The sequence below is a fragment of the Chiloscyllium punctatum genome, chromosome 1 (genome assembly GCF_047496795.1).
Source record: "Chiloscyllium punctatum isolate Juve2018m chromosome 1, sChiPun1.3, whole genome shotgun sequence".
Lineage (NCBI taxonomy): Eukaryota > Metazoa > Chordata > Chondrichthyes > Orectolobiformes > Hemiscylliidae > Chiloscyllium > Chiloscyllium punctatum.
Window position 1 is genome coordinate 131,717,810 of NC_092739.1, and position 23,617 is coordinate 131,741,426.

General features: G+C 41.5%; 1 protein-coding gene across 2 annotated transcripts in view; it reads right to left on the reverse strand.

Annotated features, from left to right (window-relative positions):
• The window catches only part of dcc (DCC netrin 1 receptor), a 1,336,447-nt gene that overhangs the window by 890,287 nt on the left and 422,543 nt on the right, over positions 1 to 23,617 (reverse strand). The window lies entirely within an intron of this gene.

Sequence of the window (23,617 nt, forward strand, 5' to 3'; positions counted from 1 at the left end):
AGTGGAGAATATCACAGCAGCAGAGTGCCTGGAAGATCTGGAGTGATCATGGCATCTTAAGGTTTAGGCCATTTTTCAAGAATGTGGAATTACAATATTTAACTGGAGGAAAGCTAATTTCATTGGATTGAAGAGGGTCTTGCCTGGCTAAATAGGAGTTAAGGACTGGGAGATAATCAAATGGTGTGTTTGGCAATCCTTAAAGAGAGCTGAAAATGTGTTGCTGGAAAAGTGCAGCAGGTCAGGCAGCATCCAAGGAACAGGAGAATCGACGTTCCGGGCATCAGCCCTTCTTCAGGAATCCTTAAAGAGAAGCTGATTCAAGGACAGACTCACAAAGAAGAGAAAGAGAGAGCAACCAAAGATGGAGATTGATTGATTGATAAAGAAGGAATAGGAAGTTGGGTGAAGCAGGCAAACAGGATAATTGACGGATCTCAGCTTAATGCTAGAAGGCTAAACATCAAAAGTACATGTGGTAAGAATTGAGAATGCCAGGCTAATGATCTTCCAATTCATTTTAGATACCACTGCAGAACCACCTTGATGCTAATGTACTGGTGGATTGAGCGTTACCCAAAAAGAGATAAACCTGGCAACTGGAGGTCAAACAGTTGAAATCTCCTGTGGTGATGCCCTTAGAAGCACAAATCCAGGTAGAATAAGCACTTACTTGAAAAGCACGGACGAATAGTGGAAAATCAACACAGATTTGTTCAGGGAAAAATATTGGACTAAGTTGATTAGAGTTTGATGAATTAAAATACCAGAGAAGATGGATGACTATAACGGGGTTCCTCGGTGAACTTCCAGTCTCATTCACTGCTACGCCTCACCCAGAGTTAATTTTCAAAAATTAGTGCATTAGAATGATGCAGCCACTTGTTCCCAGGCACGGGAGGCGGTGCAGAGGAGGTTCACGAGCTTGATTCCAGAATTGAGAAGGTTGCCTGATGAGGAGAGATTGAGCAGACTGGGACAATACTCATTGGAATTTAGAAGACTGAGGGAGGGTTCTTATAGAAACATATGAAATCATCTAATTTCATATAGAAAGGGAATCGATAAGGTCGTGACAGGGAGGTGGTTTCCACTGGCAGGTGCAATAGAACTAGGGGAGATAGCCTCAGAATAAGGAGGCCAGGATTTAGGACAGAGTTGAGGAAGAACTTGTTCACCCAAAGGGTTGTGAGTCTGTGGAATTCTCTGCCCAGTGAAGCAATTGAGGCTAACTCATTGAATGTTTTTAAGGCAAAGATAAGTAGATTTTCAAACTGTAAAAGGGATTAAGGGTTATAGTGAGTGGATGGGTAAGTGGAGCTGAATCCATGAAAAGATCAGTCATGTTGGAGAAGGCTCAACAGGCCAGATGGCCTACTCCTGCTCCTATTTCTTTTCTTCTTATGTTCTGTCAGTCACCAGATTCACAATTCAGAGGCTCAGGCTAATGGTCTCGGGGCATGGATTCAGGTACCCCCATGGTTGCCAGCAGGAGGAATAAAATCTGCCTGCCTCATGCATGTTTCTCTATTCAATGAGATCGTGGCTGGTCTGTGACCTAACTCTCTATATTACTTTTGCCTATATCCATTAATATCTCTCAGTACCAACAAACTAACAATCTCAGATTTAAAATGAACAATTGATTAAACATCAGTTGTCATTAAAAGAGAAATCTAACATCAAAAGGCAATTGGTTAACCATTTGAAGGAGAAAAAATTGGGGAAAGGATAATGTGGAATAATGAGATCCAGGTTAATCAGGATAACTGGTCATGTGACTCTAACATCAGTAAGAAAGAAGGCCCACTCAACAATTTGTTGAGAGGCGTATTAGCCACTTGGCCAGAGAGCTGTATTTGACAATCCACTATGTTCAAAATAATGTTTTCAAGAAGGAAATTGTCAGAAGGAGAAACACTCCGAAGGCTTGTAATTTCAAATAAACTTGTTGAATGATAACCTGGTGTCATGTGACTTGTAACCTTGTCCACCCCAGTCTGACACCAGCACCTCCACAAGCAGGAGATTGTTATAATTTTTAGGACTAAAGAGATCAGAGCGTTTTAGCAGAGGCAGGAACAGAGGACTTAGTTGGATGATCAGCCATATTCAGTGACAAAGCAGGCTCAAAGGGCAGACGAGACTACTTCTATTCCTATTTTCCATGCTTCTATATAAAGGCGTCTTACAGTACATAAGGAGTCAAAGAACCTTACTCAAAGATAAGGAGAAAGTAGCCACATGTGCAGACTCCCAGACCTTGTAATGCTCTATACTGGCATCTCACTGTACAGGGAGCAGTACTGGCTTCAAGCACAGTGCTGGCAGCTAGAGGAGAAAACCCTTCACATGCAGGCTGTGGTTAGACTCAGAAGATAAGCCAAGGCCTTGAAAGATTTCTGTTGTAGGGCTACAGAATGGGAAGAATCTGAAGGGCAGGAAACGTGGTCCTTGGAAGACTTTCAAGCCTTGCCACCAACTGGTAATTCTCTGGACAGGAAACACATAGCAATCAGAACACTTTGACAGTAAGAAGGAAAATCCAAAATATTCACTCAAGTTAGTCTGGTATGATAGTCCATAGGGTTGGCTGCTCTTGTCAAAATCTCAACCATATAATAATGTGGAATGCCCACAATGAGGCCAGATATAGGAAGGGGCCATTTCAGCATCATAGCATGTCTTTGGGCTTGCAAATGAAGGAGTAGTGCTGGCTAGTCAGCACATTTTTACATACTCTGGGTCTAATAGCTCATGATGTTCTGTTAAGGCAAAGCTTGGAAGAAATACTTTGCACCATGACACATTGATTAAAGCATTCAAGTATACTTTAGCCCCAAAGAAATTCAATGATAGAATGGGTGTAATTTAATCCGCAATTTCAGCCCTTGGAAGAATAGATAGAAGCCTTGTTCAAGGTTATGTATCATCTAGCAGGTACAAAGCTTTGCAGATGAATTATACGGGACTGTATATTGATCAGTATAAAGGATGAGAAGTTATCAGAGTTCCTTCAAATCCAAGGATGATTTAATTCTAATTCACTGTGCAAACAGAAATCAAGGCCCAAAATTGATTAGTATGACAAGGAACCACTAAGGATTTCTTTAGACACCATCTAACTGGTAGGTCCCAAGGTAACTTCATCCTCGTGATCATCATCAACCTGACTAGATTCCACAAGATCTGGTGCCAAACAAATCAAACCAGCTGTGGGGGGTGGGGTGGGGGGGGGGGGGGTGTGTGGTTAAGTGCTATAAATGTGACCAGTTGGAAAACTTCAGAAAATTTTGTAAGTTAACAGCATCTCTGTATTGAACAAAAAGTTGAAACAATATTGCGGTGAGATTAAAAAAAGTGAAATTAGATTTTACACCATGAACATGAACATACAAAACTTTGAAACAGAATTTAATCTCGACACAGGAGTAGCTGCTTTAGTACTTCTGACAGCCTGCTTCACAGTTTGAGAATCAGACGAGCGAACATAAAACTCAAAGGTCCGGGAGGCACAGATATTTGTGTGTGGGGGAAAATCATCAGAAGGCTTAGTCACACAGGATGAAATGTCAGTGAAACATTATGGCCAAAATCTTCCAATCAGGATCAAAAAAAATATATTTCCAATTCTGATCGGTTAAAAAAATTAGACACTAACTTTATAGGGTTGCTTATTGAGTCAGAGAGTTATACAGCACGGAAATAGATCCTTTGGTCCAACCAATTTAGGCCAAAATAATCCCAAACTAAACTAGGCTCACCTGCCTGCTCCTGGCCATATTCCTCCAAACTTTACCCATTTGTGAACTTATCTAAGTGTCTTTTAAAATTGTAACTGCACCCACATCCACCACTTCCTCAGGATGTTCATCTCACATGCGAACCACCCTCTGTCTACTAAATTTGCCCCCCATGTCCTTTTTAAATCTCTCTCATATCACCTTAAACATTTTTCCCTAGTTTTGAAATCCCCCTGAAGTCACCCAGTGCAGTCCAGGATTCCACAAGGCCAGCAACAAAGTGTTCAAACTATGCCTCTTTATCACGACAATTCCTGTCATATTTCAGGATTAAACAGTCCTTTGGTCCTTACTTAGTCCTTTCATAGTTACTGAGTGAGGGAGGCGATGGTCTCATGGTATTATCACTGGCCTGTTAATCCAAAGATTCTGGAAAAGCCCTGGGGACTAGGGTTTGAATCCTGCTATGGCAGATGGTGAAATATGAATTAAATAAATGCCTGGAATTAAGAGTCTAAAGATGACCATGAATCCATCATCAATTGTCAAGGAACCACCTGATTCATTAATATCCCTTAGGGAAAGAAACTGCTGCACTGGTCTACATGTGACTCCAGACCCACAGAAATGTGGTTGACTCTTAACTGCCCTCTGGGCAATTAGGGATGGGCAATAAATGCTGGCCTAGCCAGAGGTGCCCTGATCCTGTGAATGAATTAAAAGAGATGTATTGGGAAAGTAAGAGTGCATGTGCCAGGTGGGTGACTGGTTATTGAAGCAGGTGATGCTTACAGTGAATCCGGGGATGGGTACGTTGAGTCAGAGCAGATGGACAGGCAATTGTTGGGGATGTTAGGGTCCACACTGAGTTGAAGGATGTCAGGTCAGGGAGATAGGGTCTAATATGAAGGGAGTGTGGCAGAATTCAGTCAGGGTGGGCTCCAGCTATGGAATCTGGAAAGGACTTAGGGGTCAGGGCCAGGAGGATTATTTCCAGGTGAGGTGAATCAGAGTAATCAAGGGTTAGTTCGAGGGCTGTGGGAGCCAGTTGGGGCTCTGCTCTGGTTTAATGGAGTCAAGGGCTGGGTAGAGAGGACAATGGAGTGTCACTTCAGATCAGTGGGCAACAGCAGTGGGAGGGGTCGGGTGTCGATGGGCTATTTGGGGGTGTGCTTAATTTAATAGTTATCAAGGGCAGGTTTTAAGTCCTTTAACTTTTCCTAGGTAACTATTAGGTTAAGTCAGTTGCAGAGCATGAGCCTATCAGTGTGATAGTCAGGCATTACAAAGGACATAACGCTATTTTCTCCCCACCCCACCCTCCTCTCATTTATCTCTCCACCCTCCAGGCTCTCTGCCTCTATTCCTGATGAAGGCCTTTTGCCCAAAACGTCGATTTTCCTGCTCCTCGGATGTTGTCTGAACTGCTGTGCTTTTCCAGCACCACTCTAATCCAGAATCTGGTCTCCAGCATCTGCAGTCATTGTTTTCACCAAAGGACATAGAGGTTTGTATTTCAAATTGCCAAATATGGGCTACATCCAGCAAACTGACAGAGCCAATTATTTCAACACAATTTCTGGAAAGTCTGGATTTGTTTGATCTTTGAGGGAAGATATCTTTAGTCTGAGTTGACTGACTTCATTCAATCACTCAGAATGTTCAGAATCTCTGAAAAAGATCTTTGTGCATTCACTGTCTCCTGGAAGAATTACTATCAGACAATGGACCACAATCCATTCACAAGGCTTTCATCACTTTGGATGCTGCCTGACGTGCTGTGCTTTTCCAGCACCACTCTAATCTAGACTTTCATCGCTTTAGAGGCAAGCATTAATTACCACTCCATCCTTGGCTGAGAAAGAACAGTCAAAACTGTGAAATCAGTGATGCGTAAGAATCAAGACTGGAGCAACACTATTGACTGTTGGCTAGCCACAAGTGGAACTTCTAATGGAGAGGACATTAAAAACAGATGTAGCAGTTGCAGAGCACAATCTCCACCCAAAAATAAACCCTCAAGAACACAAGAAGTTAAAAATAGCTTAAGAAAAGCCACAGCAAAAAGCAGAAGTGGTACAACTCTCCACACAGGGCTTGAACTCTATCAACCTTAATGCTGGCGGAGACAGTCTGGTTACAGGTCGGTAAGTTTGAGGTCATTGTCATTAGACAAATCGATCAACCAAGATCTTATATTAAGAGACTAACTGAGGAACATTCAGGAGGAACAGGAAGACATTGATCACACTTATGCCAAGAAGTGGCACTGAGTAAGATTGTTACAAAATATGGTGCAGCCATCCCAATATACACTAGATTGTGTACAAAGTGGTACTACTAATCCAGATATAGTACAGCACCATCAATGCTGTGCTAACCGATGATTCTATTGTTCAAGATTCCTTTTTCTGACATTTCTGTATGAAGTGGTAGGCTAGGATTTTATGAAGTGCTGCAAACTATCAAACAATGTCAAAACCATCACAATATCCCCAGATTAAACACGGGCTATCATCTTAAATTCCATTTTGTTCTTTTGAAATATAACATTGTATTGATTGAAAATCATTTTGTAACTACGCTTAGTCACCTAACACAATCACTTAGCATGGCTGGAGATGCAGTATTCTTATTGGTCCAGAAAGGTAGTTATTACAAATTCTCAGACCTGCAACAATCACTTTTTGAAAACATTTCAGGATTTCTGCCAAGTTTCAGCTCGGTTCGTGACATATAAAAACTCTGTAAATTACCTTTGTGACAAAACCATCTTTTCCAGTGAACATTGGCACTAAAAGCCTCTTACCTTTCAGAGGAGCTATTTGAACATCTCTGCAACAATGCAGGAGGAAGATGACAAATGAATATTTACCAGCATTACTCAACCAATCAGTTGGAAATGTGAAAACAGCTTAACTTTTAGTCTATTACAGACAGCAGGGATGGAACAGTGGCTCAGTGGATAGTACTGCTGCACAGGGACTTGGGTTCAATTCCAGTCTCAGCTGATTGTCTGTGTGGAATTTTCACATTCTCTCTGTGTCTATGTGGGTATTCCCTGGGTGTTCTGGTTTCCTCCCATGGTCCAAAGATGTGCAGGTTAGGTGGATTGGCAATGCCAAATTGCCCATAGTGTCCAGGAATGGGTAGGCTAGGTGGGTGAAATACAGGGGTTGGGGGGCTGCGTTTCAGAGGGGCAGCATGGACTCAGTGAGCCAAATGGCCTGCTTCCACAGTGTAAGGATTCTATGATTCTAATCTATACCCTTGCAATAAAATGAGAGATGCTTGTGTACAGATTTCAAGCTTATTCCTGACCAGCCTGAGAAATGTTCGCAGATCTATAGGTATGTGAGGAATAAAAGGATGACTAGAGTAGGAATAGGCCCAGTCAAAGACAGAAGTGTGAAGTAGAGTGTGGACCCTGTGGACATCGGAGAGGTGCTAACCAAATATTTCTCATCGGTTTTCACTCAGGCAAAGGAGAATATTGTAGAGAAGAAGAATGAGGTACAAGATATTAGACTAGAAAGGATTAAGGTTAGTTATGGAGAGGTGTTATCAATTCTAGAAGGAGTGAAAGTAGACAAACCCTTGGACCGGATGAGATTTATCTGAGGATCCTCTGGGAAGCCAGGGAGGAGCTGTTTTTGGTTCGGTTTTGATGTTTGAGTCGTCATTGTCTACAGGTTTGGTACCAGAGGACAAGGGTTGCACATGTTGAGCCCTTGTTCAAGAAGGGCAGTAGAGTTGATCCAGGTAATTATAGACCAGTGAGCCTTACTTCTGTTGTAGGAAAGGTTTTGGAAAGGATTATAAGAGATAAGGTTTATAATCATCTAGCAAGCAACAATTTGATTTCAGATAGTCAACATGGTTTCTTCATCTTCATCTCCTCCCCCACTTCCCCACTCACCCATTGTACTCTATGCTACTTTCTCCCCACCCCCACCCTCCTCTAGCTTATCTCTCCACGCTTCAAGCTCACTGCCTTTATTCCTGATGAAGGGCTTTTGCCCGAAACGTCGATTTCGCTGCTCGTTGGATGCTGCCTGAACTGCTGTGCTCTTCCAGCACCACTAATCCAGTATTTGGTTTTCAGCATCTGCAGTCATTGTTCTTACCATGGTTTCTTCAAGGGCAGGTTGTGTCTTCCAAACATTATTGAGTTTTTTGAGAAGGTGACCAAGCATGTAAATGAGGGTAGGGCAAGTTGACGTGGTATACATGGACTTCAGTAAAGCCTTTGATAAAGTTCCACATGGTAGGCTGATGGAGAAAATGCAGAGGCATGGAATTGAGGGTGATTTAGCAGTTTGGATTAGAAACTGCTTTTTTGAAAGAAGTGGTGGTTGATGGAAAATATTCAGCCTGGAGTCCAGTTACTAGAGGTGTGCCACAAGGATCTGTTTTGGGACTACTGCTGTTTGTCATTTTTATAAATGACTTAGACACAGGCATAGGAGGATGGATTAGTAAATTTGCAGATTACACTAAAGTCGGTGGAGTAGTGGACAGTGTGGAAGAATGTTACAGGTTGCAGGGGGATGTGGATAAACTGCAGAATTGGGCTGAGAGGTGGCAAATGGAGTTCAATGCAGCTAAATGTGAGGTGATTCACTTTGGAACGAATAACAGGAAGGCAGAGTACTGGGTCAACGGAAAGATTCTTGGTAGTGTGGATGTGCAGAGGGATCTTGGAGTCCATGTACATAGATCTCTGAAAGTTGCCATGCAGGTTGATAATGCTGTTAAGAAGGCATACGGTGTGTTAGGTTTTATTGGTAGAGGGATTGAGTTCTGGAGCCGTAATGGCATGATACAACTATACAAAATGCGAGTGCGGCTGCATTTGGAACATTGTGTAGTTCTGGTCGTCCCATTACAGGAAGGATGTGGAAGCATTGGAAAAGGTGCAGAGGAGACTTACCAGGATGTTGCCTGGTCTGGAGGGAAGGTCTTATGAGGAAAGGCTGAGAGACTTGGGTCTTTTCTCATTGGAAAGAAGAAGGATAAGAGGGGATTTGATAGAGACATACAAGATGATCAGAGGATTAGATAGAGTAGACAGTGAGTCATTTTCCTAGGATGATGACATCAGCTTGTATGAGGGGGCATAACTACAAATTGAGGGGTGATAGATTAAAGACAGATGTCAGAGGCAGGACCTTTACTCAGAGAGTGGTAAGGGCGTGGAATGCCCTGCCTGCCAATGTAGTTAACTCAGCTACGTTAGGGAGATTTAAACAATCCTTGGATAAGCACATGGATGATGATGGAGTAGTGTCGGCACAACATCAAGGGCTGAAGGGCCTGTTCTGCGCTGTATTGTTCTATCTGCAGTTCTGAATTCTAGGTTGGCATCAAATTGTGTTCTTTTTCATCATACATTTTATATACATTCATGGACTGTGTGCATCAGCTGGACCAGCGTTTATTGCCCAGACTCAACTACATTGGTGTGGGTTTGTGGGCCACCCCAGTTAAGGATCTAATTGACTTTAGCAAGCCAGATGGGCTTTTACGACAATTGACAGTGGTTCCATTGTCATCATTAGACTTTTAGTTCTAGGTTTTTATTAAATTCAAATTCTATCATATTGGGACTTGAATCCATTTCCCCAAAATATTACCTGGGTTTCTGGATTATTTGTCAAGCAACAATTCACTGGGCTATCACCTCCACTGAGTGTAAATACAGACCCCGATCAAATGGAATGCGCGAGCCCTTCTTTCAGGGTTAATCTCCCTCTTGTCTGATCCAAAGCTGATGAAGGCCATTGAGGGAACATCTAAATCTCAGCCTATGAGCTGATATTCCTTCCACTAAATTCACATTGTTCCATTCAAGGGGGGCTGGTGGAGAGGAGCAAAGATACAACAGCCTTCTCCCAAGAGAAAAGGACTTCATACCTCATGTGTATGGCCATAACATAGTATAGTTGTCTTGTCATGGACTATGGATTTAGAAATACCTTACTCAAATAAAGAATATTGTTTTACCTAGAAAAATAAAACAAAGCATTGACTATGGTTACACTGAAAGACAACACAATCCCATGTTTCTAGATCTGAGAGCTGCCTCTAATTGAGCTTCCTAATTTACACGTAAAGAGGGCCAAGCATTCAAGGATTTGTTTGGAGGGAGGCCAAGCTTTCATTGCAGCTCATCTCCTAATAAAACAGAATAGCTGTATCCACTTGTTTTGGCAGTAATCTCAGCATATCAAGCAGGCCTGCTCTGGCTGAGGTAATTAAATGGCAGAAACTAATGGACTAGGACTAGACTAATGCTGAAATTAGAGCCACCTCATTATGGGTCATGCTATGAGGATCCACTTTGACTTAAAAGAGCTCAAAAGAATAATGAGCCAAATCCCTCCTAACCCATGATGGTGAAGAGGTTAAGAAGAATCTTAATCAAATGAAAACAATCAGAAGAATCAAGAAAACTTCTATACAAATGAAAAAATATGGTGGAAATCAATAGAAAAATTAAAAAGCAATTGCATATATAGAGAAAAGGTGCGTTTTTGATTTCCGAATGCAAGTGGTGCCTACTATTTTTAATTCAAATTATATGTTCATTCCATTACTTTTGTCATGAAGCAGTGACTTTCTAATGTAGTTTGCATTGCTTCATCAAAATTATTGAATAATTTCCCTTCATGCTTAAAAAGCACTGTAATTTGTAACAGCTGAATGTGGGCTATGATCATATTGAATAGAGAAGAACGACAGGGTGAAGCAGTAAGTAATAATCAACAAATGACAAGACTGGGTTTTTCACAGCCTGTCAGCACTAGGAGGCTCAGAAGATTGACCAAGAAAAGGGATGTTTCACTGTTTGAGACTATGGAATAGAATGATCTGAGGTAGGAGACAGTGGGCAAAATTGACAGCAATAAGTCAGCATTTATTTTACATCACACTCAATTTGTCTTTAAATTAAATTGTGGATTGAAAACATTTCCTTTAATGAATCATGATTTCAAAACACAAAGAATGCAAACTTTCTAATACCATGTGTTAGTGATGACATTTTGTCAAATTTTGTTGTCAGAAACTCATCAGGTCAGTGTGCAAGAAAGACCAATGTAAAGGGAGCCAAAATTTTACATTGAATGAGAGGACAGTGCTAATTGGTTGACAGAACGTTTCTGATAGCTAGAAGCATTGCCATGGAGAATGCCCTGGTTAAATGATGGCTGACAGTTAACTACCACTTACATTCAGAAATAACATGTACACACATTGTGCTTATTTCAACTCATCAAAACAGATGACAGTAATTCTCTGGTTCATTTCTTAGGTCAATGCCTTGACCAGTCAGTCAACTTATTTGATTTAAACAAAGCTTGGCAGTTAAGTGTCAATCATCAGCAATATCATAGAACCCTATAGTGTGGAAACAGGCCATTCAGCTAAACGGGTACACACTGCCCCTCTGAAAAACATCCCACCCAGACCCGCCCCCTCACCCAACCCAATCCCTGCATTTCCCATGGCTAATCCACCCAACCTGCGCACCTTTAGACTGTGAGAAGAAACTGGAGCACCTAGAGGAAACCCAGGCAGATACAGGGAGAATGTGTTAACTCCTCATAGACAGGTGCCTGAGGATTCAATTGAACCCAGGTCACTGGCACCATGAGGTGGTAACGTTAACCAGTAAGCCCCTGTGCCACCCCAACTTGTGCATTCTCCATGACAATGCCTCCAACAATCAGAGACCACTTGCCAATCAATCATCACTTTCCTCTCAATCAATATAAAATATTGGTTCCTCTTTACATTGGGTATTTCTTGTAAATTATCCGGTTGAGTGCAAGAGAAAAAGATTTAACAAATGCTGTATCTTGTTGGCAATATTCAAGTCTTGTACTACCACATTACTTTATAACATGGTATATTTTACTTCTGATACTCAAAACAGGTTTTGTAAATGGGTACATAATTGTAGTTTGATTATGTTCCATTGATGGCTGCGCCCTCAGCTCTGGAATTCCATCACTAAACTTGCCCATTCTCAATTTCTTTAAATGCTCCTTAAAATATTATTTTTCTCAACCAAGTTTTTCATCATAATAACTCCAATACTATCAAATTTAATGTAATATATATCTTGGAACCAATTTACTATATTAAAGGTGCCATATAAATACAATCTGTGCTTGTTACTTACAAATGCTGCAGCCATTTAAAAGTGTTATAGGACAATGTGAAATTATGCGGTAGCTTTAGCCTGCTCTTTGCTGTATATTTGATGAATCTCACGCTATCACTTTTCAAAGCAATGTAGAACAGAATACTTTGATGCTTTTCTGAATGAGATTTGAATGTCACTGCTTAGGCCAGCATTCTGTGCTCATCCCTAATTGCCTTTGGAAAAATGTTGCCAAAGCACTTCTTGTACCGCTGCCTATATCCTTTATTCATTCAGGGGATATGGGCATCACTGTCTAGGCCAGCATTTACTGCTCAGGGGGCATTTAAGAGTCAAATGCGTTGCTGTGGGTCAGGAGTCACATGTAGGTCAGACCAGGTAAGGATGACAGTTTCCTTCCCTAAAGGACATTAGTGAACTAGGTGGGTTTTTCTGACAATCGATAATGGTTTCATGGTCATCAGTAGAATCTTAATGTCCACCTGGTATAGATACAGTGATGATGTTGTTTGTAAGAGAGTTCTAGAATTTTGACTTGGCAACAATGAAAGAACAATTCAATATGTGTGACTTGGAGGGGAATCCCCAGGTAGAGGTCCTATACATCTGCTGCTCTTACCTTTCTAGGTGACCAAGGTCTCTGCTTTGGAGAATGTTGAAATAGCATTGGCAACTTGCTGAAGTTAAGCTTGTAGATGGTGCCACTGAGCATCTGTGGTGGAGGGAGTGAATATTTAACATGGCTTAAGGGGCATAGGTTTAAGGTGAGTGGGGGAAGATTTAAGGGAGGCACTTTTGTTTTACACAGAAGGTGGTAGGGAACATTGCTGAGAGGTTGTGGAACCAGATACAATAGCAACAGTTAAGAGGCATTAAGACAGACATATGAATAGGTAGGGAAAAGAGGTATATGGACCACATGCGGGCAGACAGGATTACTTCAGAATGGCATCATGGTCAGCAAAGACATGGTGGGCCGAAGGGTCTGTTCTAGTTTTGTACTATTCTATGTTTTATAGCTGATGGGGTGCCATTCAATCTGGCTGCTTTGTCCGAGATGGTGGTGGAATTGGAGTTATTTGGGAAATTGGAGATTACCGACTCACAAGTGTGAGCTTTTCCTTGAAGGCAGGCCTTTAAGAGTCATATAGTGAGTTACTCACTGAAAATTCCCAACGCCTGAATTGTTCTTTAGTCACAGAATTTAGAAAGCCAGTATTTACGTTTCAGGTTCAATGGCAATAGGATGTAATTGATGGTTGTTGAGATTTAAGAATCAGCTGTGTGTATAAACCTATTGTCTTTACGTTAGAGCCCGGGTGTCCTTGGAGAAGGAGCATGCGGTGTCCACCAACACCCTGGAGTTGTTTAGGGAGAGGTGGGCGCCGCAGGGAGTGGAGTGCATTATTTCTTCCTCCAACTCTATTTTGATTTAGTCCCTACCCTCCCCATCACTGTTTTAATCCACAGCATTGTCCTTTGATGAGAAGGGCAGTGCTTGTCACTGGCCACTGAGGCGTTTTTCCTTTCTTCCTGGTGGTGGAAATTAAATAAAGATTCGTGCACGTTGTGTCCTTCACTGTGTTTCACACCTACACACACACACCATGGGTGCTGGGGAAAAAATAAGCACTAGCGCAGTTAGGCGGTAGTGTGGGGGTTAAGAAAAAAAGTAAACAAAAAAAAATGGGTGGTGGGGAAAAGAAAAAAAAAACAACAAAGAAAATATAAACCTATTGTCTTAACATTGGCTAGTAGCAGAGATTTAGGGACTGTTCAAAAATGAATGTTTTTGCCTTCACTGCACATTGCTTTAAGATAATACTGATTTTGATAAAACAGCGTTTGGCATTGAAATATTCCAAAGAGGGAAAAATTATTTTGTTATTTCCAGGTGATAATGAATGATGTCACACAACTGGAACAAATTTGCTGAAGAAAATGACGAGTAGAAAATCAGATTACTGCCTGCACACACAAAAATATGGCTGCCACTGGATGAAAAAGGATAAGAAAAAGTTAAAAACAAGCTTTGAAAGAAAATATTGTGGTCGGTTCCAGAATTAATCTGGAACTTGTCAAACCTACTGTAACATGCGGCAATGGATTACAACTGACACATTTCTGACTGATTTTAATGAAAAGTCAGTTATTTGTTGTGGATGTTATAATAACATTTTCATTATCCCTCTGAAGCCGAGGGCAGCATCTTTGCCAAATGTCAATTACAGTGACAAGGTTAGCGGATTTTCTGGACCTTTTTTTACAGCCAGAAAGAGATATGAGCCTCAGTGACTACTGGCACTTTAATGGAATTAACATCAGGAGTATGAGAATTTTATTACATGGCCAGATGTTACAAGGGCAACAACTATTGATTAGCCAACCAACTGTAGCTGCTAAGCAATTTAAAATGTCTCCTTATTAAGCACAGCACTAAAAAACATATCTACCACTGCTGTGCCTGTCCTTACAGTGCCACAAATAAAAAGCACACTACAACTTTTTTTTAATAGGCATTCTCAATTCTGCGATAAATGGAGGATAACTGATGAAGATTAGTAGCCCATTAAAATATGATACACCACAGTATATGACAGAATTTACAAACTAATAATGGATAGCAAGCTGCATACACCATGAATAAAATGAGCATGTGTGGGCAATGAATCAAGCTCAGCTATTACTGGTAGCAAACACCAATTTGCTGTAGAATGTATTTTTAAAATTAATTCTAGGGATTTGAGCATCACTTACAAGGCCAGTGTTTTTTCCCATCCTTAGTTGCTCTTGAGTAAGTGGTGCTGAGCCATCTTCTTGAACCCCTGCAGTCCATGTGGTATGGACACGCCAACAGCATTGATTGGGGTGTGGGACGGGGTTCACAATTTTTACCTAGTGACACTGGGGGAAGGGGGCTATAGTTCAGCGGTGGGAAAAGGTGTGTCACTTGGCTGAGAACTGACAGGTAATGTTCCTGCTACCCTTTTTCTTCCAGGTGATATTCCTGCTATCCTTGCTTTTCCAGGTAATAGGAATCCTGTGATGAGATGCCCACAGCAATGTGGTTGACTCTTAACTGCCTCTTGACAATTTGGGACAGGCAATGAATTGAGCCAGCATTCCCCTCATCCCATGAATAAATAACAAATCTAGACTTCAATTTTGAAAGAGCTTTACCTCTGAGCTCCATTGACTTCAGTTTTGATAGGGTTTTATGATGCCTCATAAAAATGGTGTGTAAATGTAAAGGTTGGTCACATTCACCTGAATATTGTTTATTCATAAAGAATGTATAACATGTTCCTAATCCAGACTAACTGTAAATATGATGACTAGTTTGTCTATAACTGTTTTTAACAGTCATACTATATTGCACATCTTGGTTGCACCAATGTGCATAATTCACATATGAATTGAACAGGAAAATGCAAAAAACATTTCATTTAGAAGACATACATTAGCAATGTTATTAACATGCAAAATGGCTGGCGATTCGTGGGAAGAATGAGAGTCTCTCATGAACCACAAAAATGTCCTCTTGCCCTAACCTCACCATGGTTTTTATGAAGATGAGGCACTTGAATACTAATTGCCCATTGCGTCACCACAGAGAGTCTAGTAATTAATAGTATACATTCCTCTTTTAATGAAATAATAATAGGCAATGGTTGTCAATCTTTGAGACATACAGAGACCATTCAGCACATTGTTCTGTACTTACCCCTTGAAAAAGCAATCAATTAATCTCAGTCTGCTGCACCTTTCTCATAGCCCTGGAATATTTTAATATTTATATACTTGTCTCTGACATGAACAATATTAAACACTACTTTGTTTCCTGTCCCTTAGCCAATTTTTTGATCCACGCTGCAATTATCCCTTTAATCCCATGATCTTTGATTTTCTCACAAATCACTGACATGAATCTCTATCAAATACCTTCTAAATCTTTTATCTCCTCATCAACACAATCCTCATCAATCCTATCTGCAAATTTGTCAATTCAATCAAGTTGGTCAAACAGAATTTGCCTTTCATAAATCCATGATGGCTTTCAATATAAGTCGGAACCTTTCCAAATGCCAATTAATTTTGTTCAAGATTATTCAGTCATAAAGTAACCACATTTCATTTTTGGATAAGTAATCCCCAAACATCCTTCAGTGGAACTAAGCAGGCAGCACGTAAATGTTGTGTTGCCTTATCAATTTCATGATTAAAGGGAAGTTGTAATCTGTAAAAGAAATATGCTGGTGACTAACTGCAGTACAAGTGGCTGCAGATAGAAGCTAAACAAGTAAAGTACCAGGGATGAGAGAGGGCTTCAAAGTGTACGGATGCAGTACTGGAGGATATAATGATAGAGATCAGCAGACAGAATGAGGCAATGGTTCTGTGGGGGCCAGGCGGGTCTCAAGGCGTCCACTCAGAAGGCACTTGGAGCAGGTGTTAGAAAAGTCAACTCCAGGAGTCTGGTCCTGAGGATCGGGCAGCTCAATGTTCATAGACCTCACACAGTCTGCCAGCTTTTGCTGAGGATTCTGGCTGAGTGGACACTATGATGGGATGTCACAGTTAGATGAAAAGGTGAGGAATTGGGGATCACTTGTAATGAAAAGATGATGTCATAATGGATCAGCATTTGAATAGGTGCACCACTTCTCCACCTTCTCTTCCTCCTGCCAAGGTGGCCTCCATATGCCTAGTGACAGTGTCATCACATATTGAGCAGGTCCCGGCCGCAGAGTTGTTACTGTTATCAAAGAACTACGTAAGTCTATGATGTTTCTGTTGGAACCATAGCTCTCATTCTATACCCATTGCCCATTGAACTCACTATAAGATGACTTTTGACCTGCATCAACCCTGGTGCAGTTTGCAGAGTGTCTTTGAGATGTTGTGGTGAGTTGCTGTATTTAGCAGGGAGTGTAGCCACATTGTTCAGGGAGAGGAACCTCCAGTTCAAAGCTGCGGAATGTTTGGGATCTATCATTGAAATGTCTTGGTGCTGCAATATTTGCGGCAGTTAAATGGAGCTGAGATACAGGAAGGAGAATTACTACACAGAGACGAAGGAGGAGGAAGAATCACCACACGTAGCCCCACTTATCAAAGGTTATCAGTGAGCACTTCAATGTCAGAGGCGTCTGATAGTCAGCAAATGGACAATTACAGAACCATGCCAACTCCTCTCATCCATTGCCAAGATGAAGTCTGCAATCTAAAGTTTTGTTTGACTGGATTATTCAAGGAGGGAGGTGGTGGCATGGCAATAATATCCAGAGTTCACCATCCATCATTCCATTGAGAGATAATAGAGAACCTGTACATAAGGAGAGGTGAGTTAATCATTTTCTCTCTAGCCAGGGAAAGGCAGAATGAAAGGACACTCCTGGCTTTGCCAGTATCAGTCAATTGTACAAGAAATATTGATGATGCACATGTGGTTCTGCTGGGCCCACAACTATACAGATCCCAGACAATTCCACTCCATCATGAGCAGAGTTGTTTTATCTTGCTCAATCTATGCCTATGAATGCTTGCTATCCTGGCAGCAACCACAATCCCTTCATCCAAATGCATGCTGCTATTCTTGTCAACTTTAAGCCGGAAAAAAAGAACCAGATATAAGCTTCTTGGAGATCCCTTTTATCTTATAGTGAGTTCAATGATGGGACCTTGTTGGGTTGGAGGTTGAATCCAAAATACATGTGATCACTTGTTCAGCTGGAATCAAGTGGCACAGGAATTCAATGGACTTACACAGAACAAGTTTCCAAAGTGTGAGTCAAATCAGCAGTAAAGGCCATTTCAATGTCAGGACCAGTCCTCTCCAATAGCTTCCAGGGTGCCCTAGCAGCATGGGGAGACATGAATAACATTCAGGTGCACAGAGGAGCTGTTTACATTATGGAGCGCAACTCCATAGCTGAAATTTTCTGAAATGTTCCCACCATCAAATTTAGGCTGACTAGCATAGAGTTTCTGGGTTTATCTTTCTCCTTTTTTTTTAAACATGGATATTCTCAGTCCTCTCGTTCAAACTCCATACCCAATGTAGGTTAGTAGTTTCTGTAAGTTCAGCCTTGACTTTTCTCTGTAATCTTTGATATGTCCCACTCTCTGTGGGTAACTTTTCTACTTTGAGGGCTATGAAGCTCTCTAACAAATCCTGTTTGTTTATAATTATTCTTTTCAGAATTGCTACAGTCTCCTCCTTTGCTGTTAAATTGGTGGCTTCCTCCTCTCAAATGAAGACAGATGTAAAAACATTCATTTAGTACCTCAGCTACTCCACAGTCTCTACAAGAGGATTTTGATTTTGGTGCTTCATTGGTCCTCAAGATCTTCTTTTTGATGACCCTTTCTCTCCTCATGATGAAATCTTTGGTCCAGAAAATTAATAATTTTATGCATGAGGTCGCATTCAGTCAACTAGCGAATTGTTGTTGAAGATGTTAAAAATGTCAAACTTTATAACTCTTCTTCTTCCTTTTCTCTGCCTCTTTCTGAATGGGAGGGCATGGATCTAAAGTATTAGGTAAAAAAATCACAAACTACGCAAGGTAAAATTCTTTCATGCATAACTGTTTCTGGTCTTAAATACACTGCCAGAAAGTTTGGTGGAGGCAAGTACGATTAAAGTATTCAACAAGGAATTAAATTTTAAGGTGCAGAATTACAGGCAGAAGGGTTGGGGAATGTCAATAAATCATAATACTAACACAGAGAGCTGGTACAGGTAATGATAGGCTTCTTCTACATTGTAATAATGCCAAGATTCTGTGATTCTCTTGCCCTTCCCTCAGTCCTTTCTTTCTCTTTCTCTTTCTCCATCTAATTTGACATTGAATACACCCTCTCTTTTTCACGACTCCTTTCAAATTTCCCATTGTTCATTTCTCAGATCTAAGTTAAGGGAAAATGCTGTTAGCCTCTGGTTTACCACTTGAGCTTCTATTTCCATTGACTTACAGACAAAATAAATTTTCAGCTGAGGATGAGGGAAGGTTTAACCAACCAGGCACACAGTGAGAAGCTGTGCTCCAGTAAATTGCAACCCAATATATTATTTAGTTTGTAAGTCGATGTCCTGTGGTGTAATGTACATTTTGTCCTCATTCTTCTCTGCCTGTATAATTTACTACATTCTCTACTGGAAACAGTATCATTACAGTGTGACAAACTTTATCAGTAGTTTCCATTTGGAATACAAAGATTGGAATTTTTAATGAAAGGTTGACAGGCAATACACACACAGGTTTAAAATATTTATAGGTGCACTGAATAAAATGTATCCCATGTTCATCCATAGCATTTAAAATGTATCAAAAGTAAGAAAGGAGAAATAAATAGGAGAAAGGAGAAGTTTGTGAATGACACTAAGAGTTGCGGATAGTGCCGAAGGACGTTGTGGGTTACAGAGGGACATAGATAAGATGCAGAAGCTGGGCTGGACAAGTGGAGTTTAATGCAGAACAGTGTGAGGTAGTTCACTTCGGAAGAAGTAACAGGAATGCAGAGTACTGAGCTAATGGTAAAACTCTTGGCAATGTAGATGAACAGAGAGATCCCGGTGTCCAGGTGCATAAATCTCTGGAAGTTGTCACTCAGGTTAATAGGGTTGTTAAGAAGGCATATGATGTGTTGGCATTTTTTGGTAGCAGATTGAGTTTCGAAGCCATAAGGTCATACTTCAGCTGTACAAGACACTGGTCAGGCCGTACCTGGAGTGTTGGAGTTCTGATCACCGGATTATAGAAGGGCTGTGGAAGTTTTGGGAAGGGTTCAGAGGAGATTTACTAGGATATTGCCTGGTATGGAAGGAAGGTCTTATGAGGAAAGGCTGAGGGAAGTGAGGCTATTTTTGTTGGAGAGAAGAAGGTTGAGAGGTAACTTAATTGTGACACATAAGATAATCAGAGCAGGTGGACAGTGAGAGACCTTTTCCTCAGATGTTGAAGACTAACACGAGGGGACATAGTTTTAAATTGAGGGGTGATAGATTTTGGACAGATAGTAGAGGTAGTTTCTTCACGCAGAGAGTAGTAAGGGCATGAGATGGTCTGCTGCAACAGTCGTACACTCGCCGATGTTAAGTACATTTAAATGAACATTGGACGTACATATGGATAATAATGGATTGGTGTAGGTTAGATGGGCATCAGATTAATTTCACAGGTCGGCGCAATATCGAGGGCTGAAGGACCTGTATTGCGCTGTGACGTTCTATGTTCTATGTTCTAAACATGCAAATACCTTTATCGTCATGACCTGGTCTCTACTCATTTACAGGAGCCAGGAATTTATAAGAAATAGCAATCTGCAGAAACTTCCCTAGCCAATTAATGAGTGTTGAATGACTGTCTCAGGAAGTACCTAAGCAGCAGTCTTGAAGAGTTAGGATAGATTAAATGTAATTTCAACCTTGCAGCTATTTATCACATCCTGACCTCAGGCTGTGTGTAATGCCATGGGAGATAAACTATGTTAGGAAATTAAAACTTAGTAATGATTCAATTTCTTAACATAAATAAGGATATAGTTGATTCTCATACTTTATTGCAATATAGGATTTTTATCTAAAGAAAAGGGATAACTTGTGGTAACTTTCAATTACAGGTAAATATATTATCAAGTCACACAGTAAAAAAAGCAGGCCCATCGGCCCACCAGCAAACACCAAACCACACTAATCCATTTACCAACACTTGGTTTTAAGCCTAGTATGACACAGACAGACCTATTGTTAGAAAAGCTGAACTATCTTGAGAATGTAATGTAAATGAAGTTCTGGGATTTACATATCAAAGAACAGAAACCAACATATCCAATTTTAAAAGATGAAAGATTTAATTTAAAATCATTTAATATATCACATCTCCGTCACACTGGACTCCTTCGGCTATAAATTCTGTGTCTTATGATCTTATCTTCCACAACTCTGGCTCAGAAGAGAAGGGGAGAAAATAGAAAAGCGCTAGTGGTAGGGGACTCAATAGTTAGATGGAGTGACAGAAGATTTTGTGGTCAGGAACGGGACTCCCGGAAGGTATGTTGCCTCCCCGGTGCGGGGGTCCGGGATGTCACCAATCGGGTTTACAGGATTCTGAAGGGGGAGAGTCAGCAGCCAGAAATCGTGGTACATATTGGCACCAATTATATAGCCAGGAAAGGGATTGGGGATCTGAAAAGTGGTTACAGAAAGTTAGGTTGGAAGCTGAAGAGCAGGACCCGAGTAGAGTGGTGATCTCAGGTTTGCTACCAGTGCCATGAGATAGTGAGGTGAGGGACAGTCAGCAAGTGCAGCTTAACACAAGGCTGCAAGGCTGGTGCAGGAGGGAGGGCTTCAGATACCTAGACCATTGGGATACCTTCTGGGGAAGGTGGGACCTGTCCATGAAGGATGGGTTGCACTTGAACTGGAGGGGCACAAATGTCCTAGGTGGGAGATTTGCTCGTGTGACTTGAGAGGGTTTAAACTAGATTGGAAGGTGGGTGGGAATCAGAGCCACATATCTGAGAGGGTGGCAGTTGCAGATGGGGCAGTGATAGGATGTATTGAATCTAACAGGAAGGTTATCACGCGATGAAACAAAGGGATCGGATAAAGTGTGGCTGCTTTAATACAAGGAGTATCAAAAAAAAGAGTGATTTTCTTAGAGCATGGATCAGGACTTGGGACTATGATGTTTTGGCCATAACGGAGACATGGGTTCACAGGGGCAGGAATGGTTGCTTGATGTTCCAGGGTTTAGAATGTTTAAAAGGAACAGGGAGGGTGGAAAAAGAGGAGGGGGGGGTAGCATTGCTAATCAGAGAGTGCATCACAGCTACAGAAACGAAGATTGTTGAGGAAGGTTTGTCTACTAAGTCAGTATGGATGAAAATTAGGAACAGCAAGGGAATAGCCAACGCATTGGGGGTTTTCTACAGACCACCTAATAGCAGTAGAGAGATTGAAGATCTCATAGACGGGCAGATTTTGGAAAAATGCAGTTGTAGCAGGGTTGTCGTTATGGGTGATTTCAACTTTTCCAATATCAACTGGAACCTCCTTAGTGCAGATGGTTTGGATGGAGTCGTTTTTGTCAGGTGCGTTCAGGAGAGTTTCCTTACTCAGTAAGTAGACTGACTGATGAGGGAGAGGCCATTTTGGATTTGGTGCTCGGCAATGAGCCAGGACAGATGTCAGATCATGTGGTGGGAGAACAATTGGGTGACAGTGATCACAATTGCCTCACATTTACCATAGCCTCGGAGAGGGAAAGGAGCAGTTGCCGAGGGAAGATATTTAATTGGGGAAAAGGAAATTACGACGTTATCAGACAGGAGTTAGGAAGTACAGACTGGGAGCAATTGTTCCACAGAAAGGGAATCAGCAGACATGTGGAGACTGTTTAAGGGGCAGTTATTGCGAGTGATGCACAGAGGAACTTCTCGTCAAAAGGAAGGAGGCAGCTTATGTAACGTGGAGGAAGCAAGGATCTAGCACAGCTTTAGAGGATTACAGGCTTGCTAGAAAGGAGCTCAGAAATGGACTGAGGAGAGCCAGGAGGGTGCACAAAAAAGGCGTGGCAAGAAGGATTAGGGAGAACTCAAAGGCATTTTACTCATACATGAGGAATAAGAGAATGATCAGGGAGAAACTAGGGCCAATCAGGGATAGCGGAGGGAACTTGTGCATGGAGTCTGAGCAGATAGGGGAAGCCCTAAATGAGTTTTTTGCTTCAGTTTTCAATAAGGGACCTTGTTGTGAATGACACCTTTGAGGAGGTGGGATACAGGCTTGACCAGATCAAGATTGATGAAATTAATGTGCTGGAAATTTTGGTAAACATTAAGATTGATAAGTCCCCAGAGCCAGACAAGATTTATCCTAGGCTGCTCCAGGAAGCGAGAAAGAAAGTTGCTAGGCCATTGGTGAAGATCTTTGCCTCCTCACTCTCCATGGGAGTCATAGCAGAGGATTGGAAGGAGGAGAATGCTGTTCCTCTTTTCAAGAAGGGGAATAGGGAAATCCCTGGCACTTACAGACCAATCAGTCTTTCGTCTATGGTCAGTAAAGTTTTGGAAAGAAGTCTGAGGGATAGGATTTATGACTATTTAGCAAAGCATAGCGTGATTAAAGGCAGTCAGCATGGCTTTGTGAGGGGCAGGTCATGCCTCATAAATCCTATTGAGTTCTTTGAGGAAGTGACAAGACAGGTCGATAAAGGTCGAGCAGTGGATGTGGTGTATATGGACCTCATCAAGACATTTGATAAGGTTCCCCATGGTAGGCTCATTCATAAAGTCAGGAAGTATGGGATACAAGGAGATTTGGCTATCTGGATTCAGAATTGGTTGGCTGACAGAAGGCAGAGAGTGGTTGTAGAGGGAAAGTATTCTGCCTGGAGGTCAGTGTTGAGTGGGGTCCCACAGGGCTCTGTACTTGGGCCTCTGCTCTTTGTAGATTTTATAAATGACTTGGATGATGAGGTTGAGGGGTGGGTTAGTCAATTTGCAGATGACACAAAGGTTGGAGTTGTCATCGATAGTAACGAGGGCAATTGTAGGGGGCAGCGTGACATAGACAGGATGCAGAGCTGGGCTGAGAAATGCCAGGTGGAGTTCAACCTGGATAAATGTGAAGTGATGCATTTTGGAAGGTCGAACTCGAATGCTGAATATAGGATTAAAGACAGGGTTCGTGCAAGTG